The sequence below is a fragment of the Glycine soja genome, chromosome 7 (genome assembly GCF_004193775.1).
Source record: "Glycine soja cultivar W05 chromosome 7, ASM419377v2, whole genome shotgun sequence".
Lineage (NCBI taxonomy): Eukaryota > Viridiplantae > Streptophyta > Magnoliopsida > Fabales > Fabaceae > Glycine > Glycine soja.
In genome coordinates this window covers 12,518,301-12,529,228 of record NC_041008.1, presented here as the reverse complement: position 1 = coordinate 12,529,228, position 10,928 = coordinate 12,518,301, and the positions used below count along the sequence as shown (strand labels likewise).

Sequence of the window (10,928 nt, the reverse complement as noted above, 5' to 3'; positions counted from 1 at the left end):
GATTTATTTTGATAAGTCACTAACATCTATTAGTCCTAATTCTCCTCTAATGTTATAGAAGGTATCTTTACTTAGTGGTTTTGTAAAGATGTCTACAAGTTGATTTTTAGTATCTACAAACTCTAAAACAACATCACCTTTTAAAACATGATCTCTAATAAAATGATGCCTAATTTCTCTATGCTTGGTTCTAGAGTGAAGAACTGGATTTTTAGATATGTTTATGGCACTTGTGTTGTCACATTTTATGGGAATGTGATCTAATACTATTCCATAGTCAGATAGTTGTTGCTTCATCCACAAAATCTGTGCGCAACAACTACTAGCAGAAATATATTTTGCTTTTGCTGTGGATAATGCTACACTATTTTGTTTCTTGCTTTTCCAAGAAACAAGTGTAGACCCTATGAATTGACATGTACCACTAGTACTTTTCCTATCTGTTTTTGATCCAGCAAAATCTTAATCTGAGTATCCTACTAGGTTGCATAAAGAATTCCTAGGGTACCATAATCCTAAACTAACTGTTCCTAATAGATATCTTATGATTCTTTTTACTGCCATTAAATGTGAAAACTTTGGATCTGATTGAAATCTTGCACACATGCATACACTAAACATAATATCTGGCCTACTTACAGATAAGTAAAGTAGAGATCCAATCATACCTCTGTATTGCTTTGGATCAACAGGTTGACCGGATTCATCTTTGTCAAGATAACAACTTGTATTCATTGGAGTAGCCAAGTGGTTTGAGTTTTCCATTCCAAATCTCTAAATGAGTTCTTTGCAATACTTTGCTTGATTGACAAAGATCCCATCATTTGTTTGTTTGATTTGTAGTCCAAGAAAGTAATTTAACTCACCCATCATGGACATTTCAAACTCACTTTGCATATCAATTGAAAACTCCTTGCACAAAAATTCATTAGTAGATCCAAAAATTATATCATTAACATAAATTTGTACTAACAAGATATCATTATCCTTCTTTTTTATGAATAAGGTGGTATCTACCTTTCCTCTAGTAAAATTCTTTTCTAATAGGAATTTACTTAATCTTTCATACCAAGCCCTAGGTGCATGTTTTAAGCCATAAAGTGCCTTCTTCAACCTATAGACATGGTCTAGTTTTTGTGAGTCTTCAAACCCAGGAGGTTGTTCCACATATACCTCCTCCTGAATTAGACCATTTAAGAAAGCACTTTTGACATCCATTTGATATAGTTTAAAATTCATAATAGATGCATATGCTAATAACATCCTAATAGCTTCTAATCTAGCTACAGGTGCAAAAGTTTCTTCATAGTCTATACCTTCTTCTTGGTTATATCCTTTTGCTACTAGTCTAGCTTTATTCCTAATTACTATACCATTTTAATCCAATTTATTTCTAAATACCCACTTAGTTCCTATGATTGGATAATCTGAATGTTTTTCTACTAATTCCCATACATCATTTCTTTCAAATTGATTTAATTCTTCTTGCATAGCTACTATCCAATGATCATCTATAATAGCTTCCTTAAAATTTTTAGGTTCTATTAATGAAACAAATGCCATATTATTGCATAAATCTTTAAGAGAGTGTCTAGTTGTTACCCCTTTTGAGATATCACCGATGATGTTGTCAAGAGGATGATTTCTTGAAGTTTTCCATTCTTTGGGAAGATTATCATTTTCTTGTGCTGTGTCATCTTGATCATCCTTGTCTTCATCATCTCTTTTTCTTTTCATATTTCTTTCTTCATTTTGTGTATCTTCCAAAGTATCTGCAATATCATCAAGAAACTCCTTTCTCGGGGAGGTAATATTAGTTTCATCAAAAGTAACATGTATTGATTCCTCAATTGTCATGGTTCTTTTGTTGTATATTCTAAATGCTTTACTATGTAAGGAATATCCAAGGAAGATACCCTCATCTTCCTTGGCATCAAACTTTCCTAGGCTTTCTTTACCATTGTTTAGAACAAAACATTTACATCCAAAAACATGTAAATGTGCAATGTTTGGTTTTCTATTGTTAAAAGGTTCATATGGGGTTTTCTTAAGAATGGGTTTGATTAAGGCTCTGTTCATAATATAACATGCGGGGTTGACTACTTCTACCCAAAAGTATTTTGGAAGAGGTGTGTCATTTAAAAGAGTTCTAGCAATTTCTTCTAGGGCTCTATTTTTCCTTTCTACTACTCCATTGTGTTGGGGTGTCCTAGGTGCAGAAAAATTGTGTTCTATGCCATATTCATCACAAAATATTTCAAAATCATTGTTTTCAAATTCACCTCCATGATCAATTCTGATGGAGATAATTTTGAGATTCTTTTTGTTTTGAATAACTTTGGCAAGTCTTCTAAATGCATGAAATGCATCATTTTTATGAGTAAGAAATAAAGTCCAAGTATACCTAGAATAGTCATCAACAATTACTAATGCATAGTAACTTCCACCAAAACTCATGACCCTAGATGGTCCAAACAAATCCATGTGTAACAATTGCAATGGTTGAGTGGTGGAAACAATATTTTTAGATTTAAAAGATACTTTTGTTTGTTTACCTTTTTGGCATGCATCACATAACTTATCTTTTCAAATTTTAATTTAGGCAAACCAATAACTAGATCTTTTGAAATTAGTCTATTTAGATGATCCATGTTAATATGAGCAATTCTTTTATGCCATAACCATGGTTCACAATCTTTACTTAAAAAGCATCTATCATTTTTCAGATTTTTGTTTTAGATCAATCATGTAAACATTATTTTCTCTAAAACCTATATGTTCAATATCTTTGTCATGCTCATGCTTAATAACACATTTTTCAGAATCAAAAGATACTTTATATCCTCTATCACATAATTGACTAACACTTAATAAACTATGCTTCAAACCTTCTACAAGCAACACATTTTCATTAGGAGTAGAAGAACTCGTACCTATTTTATCGACTCCAATAATTTTGCCCTTGTTGTTGTCTCCGTATGTAACATGTCCACTTTTCTTGGGGGAAATAGTTGTGAATTTGGATACATCACACATCATGTGCTTGGAACATCCACTGTCTATGTACCATTTCTTCCTTATAGAATCTTCTTTGTTATTCTCATCAGATTTTTTCATGAGACAAAAGATGACTTGGTCTTCATCATAATCTTGGAATAACCTGTTCTTGAAAATTCTTTTGAAAGACAAAGAATCTAGAGAGGCCATTAATCTTGAAATGGTTAGACTTTCTACAAGATACCTGCTCTGATACCACTTGTAGGATCAAGTGGCCTCAGAATAATTAAGAATGGGGGGTTGAATTAATTATTCCTAAACCTTTACTAATTAAAAATTACTCTTCTAAGGCTTTTACTTATGTTGTTAAGAGAATATGGAGTAAAAGAGAAACTTAACAGAAAGTAAAAGCGGAAATTAAATGCACAGCGGAAAGTAAAAAAGTAGGGAAGAAGGAAACAAACACACAAGAGTTTTTATATTGGTTCGGCAACAACCCGTGCCTACATTCAATCCCTAAGCGACCTGCAGTCCTTGAGATTTCTTTCAACCTTGTAAAAATCCTTTTACAAGCAAAGATCCACAAGAGATGTACCCTCCCTTGTTCTCTTCGAAACCCTAGTGGATGTACCCTCCACTAGAACTGATCCACAAGAGATGTACCCTCTCTTGTTCTCAGTCAAACCCAAGTAGATGTACTCTCTACTTGTATCACAAAGGATGTACCCTCCAATGTGTTAAGACAAAGATCTCAGGCTGTTAAACCTTTGATACTTTGTGAATGGGAATACAAAAGAATTCTCAGGCGGTTAGTCCTTTAAACACTTTTGTATTAGGGAATGGAAAGAATCAAAAGAATTCTCAGACTGTGTCGTTTTGAATTCTTTGACAAGGGAGGAGGGAGACACAAAAGAATTCAGGCGGTTAGTTCTTTGTTCTTTTCGAAAAGGGAGAAGAGAGACACAAAAAGAATTCAGGCGGTTAGTCCTTGGCGAATTCTTTTTGGCAAAGGGAGAAGAGACTGAAAAGATGAATAGCACAAGTTTTCAAGGTTTAGAAAACTAGAAAACTTTAGAAAGCTTTTGGTACAAAGAAGAAGAAGAAGTTCAAAGAGATTCAAGGCTTGTAAAGGATTGTAAGAGATTGATTGAAAAGTATTCAAGATTGTTGAAATGCAAAACAAAGCCTTGCTTTTATAGACTCTTCATGTCTGGCCAAGAGGACCATTTAGAAGAGTTACAACTTTTAGAAAAACTTAAAACCAATTTGAAAAAGTCAAAACCTTTTTGAAGAGTTACATCTTTTGATTTATTCAGAAACAGTCACTGGTAATCGATTACCAAATCAGTGTAATCGATTACACAAGGCTTTTATGTGAAAGGATGTGACTCTTCACATTTGAATTTGAATTTTAACATTCAAAGGGACTGGTAATCGATTACCAAAACATTGTAATCGATTACAACTTTTTGAAATTAATTACAACGTTGTAAATTCAATTTGAAAACTTTTTCAAAACAATTTTGCTACTGGTAATCGATTACTAGAGAGTAAAAACTCTTTGGTAAACATGTTTTGAGAAAAATCATGTGCTACTCAATTTTTGAGAAAAACTTTTCATACTTATCTTGATTAAGCCTTCTCTTGATTCATGAATCTTGATCTTGATTCTTGAGATCTTGAACCTTGAATCTTGATTCTTGACTCTAAACTTTCTTCTTGAGTCTTGAATTCTTCTTGATTCTTATCTTGAACTCTTGAATTGTTCTTGATTCACTTGAGTTGTTCTTTGATTGATCTTTGATTCACTTGAGTTGTTCTTTGATTAATCTTTGATTCACTTTTTGTCATCACCTTTGCCATCATCTTTTGTTATCATTATTGTTATCATCGAAACACCTTTGATTCACCATGAAGCTTTGCTTCTTCAGTATTTGTTTTCTTCTTCCCTACACTCTTTACTTTTCCACTGTGCAGTTTTTATTTCCGCTTTACTTTTGTCTAAGTTATTGTTTCTGTTCTTTACTTTCTCATAACTTAGTAGTAAAGTCCAATTGAATCTAGTAACATTAAGAGGGATAAATTTTTAATTAGTCAAGGTACATTCATAATTAATTCAACCCCCCTTCTTAATTATTCTGAGGTCAATTGATCCAACACATTGTACTGAAATTTCATCAAATTAGTCAAAATAATAATAACCTTAACAAATGAATCTAACATAAAAATATCAGTCTCCCCAAACTATCCAAATGGATAATTCAAGACTAAATACAATAACTAATGCAAACTGTCTGCATGAATCATTGCATTTAGTCTCAAACGGGAATCTAAGGTTCACTCAGCATGAACAACAGTTGTTTATATAGCAAATTACATTGATGACGTACAAGAACATACAAAATCTAAATTTTGATTATAGACAAATATTGACATCAACAATTGTTTGTATAGCATATTACATTCATGACATACAAGAACATACAAAATGTAAATTTTGATTACAGACAAATATCGACATCAACAATTCTTAATGTAACTAATTTGGAATTCTGGGTTTGGGGGGTGCTTATGCTTTATTATTGTAGTTGGGTATCTGTCTTCTTTTGTGAATATGTTAGAGGTATGATAGATTCATTTTATATGTGATTCATTGTTATCTGAGGCTTTTGGATTAGAGAGGGATGGTCTTGAAGCAGCAGTCTTGTTTGGAAATTGTTGATTCAATGGAGTTTGTTGAGTCGAACCCTCTCTTCCAAAACCCCAAATCCATGTCTTATTTTGTGCTTCTTCTCCAACTTGGTGTGGGATTGGCGTTTGGAGGGCTGATTTGTAAGGACAAGTCTGGTTGTGTTGGGAATAGCTCCTAACAGACATGTCTTTATCTCTTTATGTTGCTAGTAAATAACTTGATATTATTAGTTGGTTTGAGCCTTTTTTGGAGGAGGTGGTGGTGGAGAGTGGTAATAGTATGGTTTTTTCTTAGGTGGGGGTGGTGGTGAGTGGTAGACATAGGGAGGGTGTGGGTATGGATGAGGATGGGGGTGAGGGTGAGGGTACACTGAAGATGGGGGAGATGGGTACTTGTAGGGATTCTTAGGAGGAGGTGGTGGGGAGTGGATGCTTTTTAGTAGAGGGGTTGGAAAGGGCTGGCTTGACTATGTGCATCTATATGGAAGATTAGATGAGCATCTATATTATCAAATATTTTTACTATGTCTTACAATATTTTTACTATGTCTTGCAATGTTTGAGCAGCAAATGCTATCTAGTTATCTCTTCATGGAATCCTTTGTCCCTTACTATGTATCTTGATTTAATTGGAACCATTTCACTTCAATGGCATTATCCATTATCTAATTATCCATAGAATAAAAGCAGCATATGATGCTTCCATTTACCCTAACCAAAATCTGGAGGAACAAATTAGTGATATAATTGACATGCTTTATGCTTATAAAGTTATAATAATACAAGCAAAAACAAGATGCTAACCAAGATTAGATGTTAGGATCCAACAAGGTATGAGACTAGTCCCACATTAGAAGTATGGGATTCAAGTGTGGGTAGTAAAAGAGAAATCCCTCCCACTGGTAGTGAGAAGGTGGTCTGACAGAGGTGGATGGAATATGTGATAGCCAAGAAGGATAAGGTTGTGAGTACACCAGCCAACCCACTGCTTTCAAAACCAACAGACCTGAGCTCTTGAGTGGAGGAGGATGTGCCAACAAAGGTGACTAAACTCTGGATCTCACATACACTAACCAAGATTGTGAGAGGATGGGTGTTGTGCCAGCAGACCATTAAACTTTGTGCCTTGCATGGTGGCTGAAACAGGTAGAATGGGTGTTGTGCCACAACTGCAGAACATGAGTGTAGGTTGCGAGAGGATGGGATCAATTGTTAGATGACTGTTAGAGTTAGTTTGTCAGTGAGAAAGGTAGTTAGTTAATTAGGTAGACAAAAAAATAGCTTCTGCAATGATAGAAGTGAATGCAGCGTAACATCTGGCCATGCATCATGGATAGTCATGCCATCTAAAAAAGAGGAGATTTTTCTTTGGATCAAGAGGCTGAGATTCTAATTGAGGCATTGGTACGACTCAAGGAATTTAATGGACATGAAGGGCTTCATTCAAAATTTAATGGTGATGATATTTTCATGCTGGAGGAATCTCTCTTAATAACTCATACAAGTGAATGTGTAGTTTCCAAAAAGGATGAATATTGAATAGCTATAAGTGTTATTTGATAGTAATGTAATCTAAGTAATTGGGTGAAGCTTTGAGGGCAACAATACAGAACAGACCAAACCTATTGTCTTTAACTAGTGTCAAAACTTTTGCCATGTTGATAGCAAATAATCCTAGGCAATACATGCAAAAAAAAAAAAATATTCTACATAAATATATCACATATACCTACATAAATATATACCATCATCATGTTTCATTCAAACAAAAGATAAAAACTAGCAATTTTCGGTAGGTGTCTAACCTCTGAAACAAAAATATTTTAAGAGCTGCTACTTGTTTTGTCTCAATATAGTTTAGATTGGATTATAACCCGAGCTCCTGAAACAACCATGTAAATCAAACTCATCAATCAATGACTAAAAACTGTAAATCAAACAGCAATAACTGAAATTTATACTGAGTTGTTGATGAAGAAAAACAATGACAGTTTATATTGGCAGAATATACACTTGTACACGTAGGTATTTTTTGTTGATTATTTCAAATGACAACATTTGTTTCCAAAGTTATATCGATAAAAGAAGTTGTTGCATATGTTTTCTTATGCTTAGTATACCTTTGTATATAGCTTTGGTTACTGAGATCAAAGAAATTAAAGAAAAGCAACAGAAACAGGATGATATTTTTCAATCTATTACAGTTGGAAATAAACAGCCTCTAATTCCACATTTGGTTTTGGATGCTGGTTCTACATTGACAGATGAAGAGGCTGCAAGAGACCTAGAATTTCTTGGTAGAATCAAGCACCCCAATCTTGTTCCTTTAACTGGATATTGTGTAGCTGGGGATCAAAGAATTGCCATATATGATTGAATTAGAGGCTGGTACTTATTGCCATTAAAAGTTAAATCTTCTTTAGGAATGTAATCATAGTTGTGATCTAGTTCTTGCTTTTGGGGGATATTAGATTGTTTATGATTGAATTTTTCATCTTAGAAGTTTCCTCAAGTACCACAAGTAGACAAAGGGTGTCGTTACTGTAGAAAAGTGAAGTAGAAATTGATGTAAAGGAAAAGAAGAAAAAAAAAAGTATTCTCATATTCTGATATTTTCTCACTCCAAAATCCACATGCACATGTCCCTGCTATCCCCTTACTCATCATTTGCTGCATAATTATTTTCAAGACTCTTTCTTTTTATCCCATTGTGAGCATTTTACTCCTGGTCTTTTCAGTGAGATATCTAGGAATGATTATTCCCCAATTGCTTCTTTACAGACCACATTGTGCATAGCTTCCATGTGTCTTTGGGGCTATGGCTAAGTACTAATTTACTTTTGGGTGAATTTCTTGTGGATGCAACAATGTTTGAAGATAAGAAGGTAAACCCCATTTTTCATAAGGTTGTTTCAAATTAGAAATTGATTTCTTTTTTCATTACTATTATTATTTGTTCCTTGCAAATCTGTCATGCTCTATTAAAGATGTGAAGGAAATTTCACATGTTGTGTACAAGGAGACAGGAAAGGCTTCAGAAGTTGAAGTAAAAGATGTGAAATTGAATCATCCAAAGGAATCTAAGGTTTTCTTTAATTCATATATCCATCAAATTTATGTTCTTTCTTAAAGGTTGGGTATTTGGTAGCCTGGTTTTTAATTTCTCATCATCTATTTTGGACAGGTTAAGTTTGTGAGTAAGGGTAGCAATGCAGCCAAGACTAAGAAGAAATCAATGCTACCTACTTCTAAGGCATCCCCAATTTCAGCACCAAAAAGTTCAAAGCCTGCATCAAAAACTCCTACCAAAACAGTGGCACCTACTTCTTCAACTAGAAAGGGAAGCTCTCCATCTTTGACTAGGAGGAAAATTACTTCTAGTGGGGAGAGTAGAAATTTTGCTAACAAACCTTTGCACATGTCTTTGACCTTGCCTCCAAGTAATCCTGATCCAGCTCCTCAAAGTACCATGAGGATATCTTTAATTATGGAGAACATGGGGATAAGGACATAGTCAAACGAGCATTTAAGACATTCCAGAACAGTTTCAACCAGCCAAAAACTTATGTTGAAGACAAATCTTTGATAAAGAAGCAGGTAATTAATTGGAAAATCTTCATGGACAACTGTTCAATGTTGACAAATGTTTTTTTTATACAGTATAAATGGTTATTCTTAAACTGCACAAAATCAAATTGATTAATAAATGTTTTCCTTTTAATTTCCTGGGCAGGTTCCTTCAAGGGGAACTGTGTCAAAGGTTCCAACATCTACAACTTTGAGGAAAGAAAATGGACGGTAAATTTTTTAATCTACGTTGATAATGTGATTTCATTTGCACAAGTTTCATTTCTTTTATGTATTTTTCATAGTCCTTTTCTCTTTATCCCACTCTAGGTATTTTCTAATTTTTATCTATCTCTTCAAAAGAGATAGAGAGAGAAACAAACTAAATGTCTCTATGTCTCAGTGAGAAGATCATATTCATAATAAATGAAGACAACTACAAACAAACCTTGTAGCTAGCTAGCTTTCTTCTCTTTAATTAAACTTAATTGGAGATGAAGAAGAACAACAAGATAGAGCAAATCTTATGTTGTAGACATGGTTGGTTAAAAGAAAAGAAAAAAAGATGATTTGGTTAAAAAAGAGTAGAATTAGAGTAATAGAAGGAAGTAGAAGATGAAGGAGAGAGAGAGAGAGAAAGAGAGAGATAGAGAGAGCTTTGGAGGTGGATTTTGGTAGTAAAGCACTAAACAGGAGCTGCTTATAGAGGTGGTGTGGGAGGACAAAAAAGCAGATTTTAACAGACAATATATGGACCGAACTAGTATCAAAGATTGCAGCAACACCAACAATCAATGCATTGCAGTTCACACACCTAAACTAGTATCAAAGATTCAAATATTGAAGAAATGGGATACTTGAAAATTGCCCAAGAAACCAGAAAAAGCAAGGCAGACAATATATGGACCAACTTTCTGCTCAGACCCTGCCCAATCAATTTTCACTAACCCAATCAATCACATCATACCTAAGCACCAACACAAATCAAAAGTGTACTACTTAATTTTAGATCAGAACACACGCACTCCAACAAAACCAGGGATGGTTTAATCCTTATCAAAGGGTAACTACTCAATCCACATATGTAATCCCTTCAAACAACACTGATCTTGATAATCCTTATCAATGACTAAAAGAGAAGTGATTACCAACTTATTTTCCATTAGCTTAAACATGTACAAAACAATATTGTATGTCAAATATAATTGAGCAAAGAACAGATTCACATTATTCAAGACCTACGACTTGTCAAATCATACTGAACACCCACAAAACCAATAATTTTAAATAATACCATTTCTAACCTGAAATGCTAGCATGAAATTAATATCATACAACCATATATGATTGGAAATAAGACAACATGCCTAAATGCTAGTTTCACCATCTCATGTGTCTAATGATAACAAATAAATTAAATTTTCGATAACAAGGAACCCTATCATGGTTACAGTTATATATGAATGGCATGTTACACCTATGTGTTGTAGTTCCATGCCTGCACTGCACTATAACGTAACTCATTCTCAATACCCTTACTTTAAGAATCATTGCTATCAACTATCATTTTTTCTTTTTCAAGTTTATCTCTATTAATATTACATATCAGACTATTAGATTGGTGACTTCATTTATAGAACTAAAGATATAGAGAGTAGATAAATATTTATTGG

General features: G+C 33.8%; 1 pseudogene; it reads left to right on the top strand.

The window, feature by feature from the left end:
- Positions 1 to 8,677: 8,677 nt before the first annotated feature.
- LOC114419344 lies at positions 8,678 to 9,570 on the top strand (annotated as a pseudogene).
- The last annotated feature ends 1,358 nt before the right edge of the window (positions 9,571 to 10,928 follow it).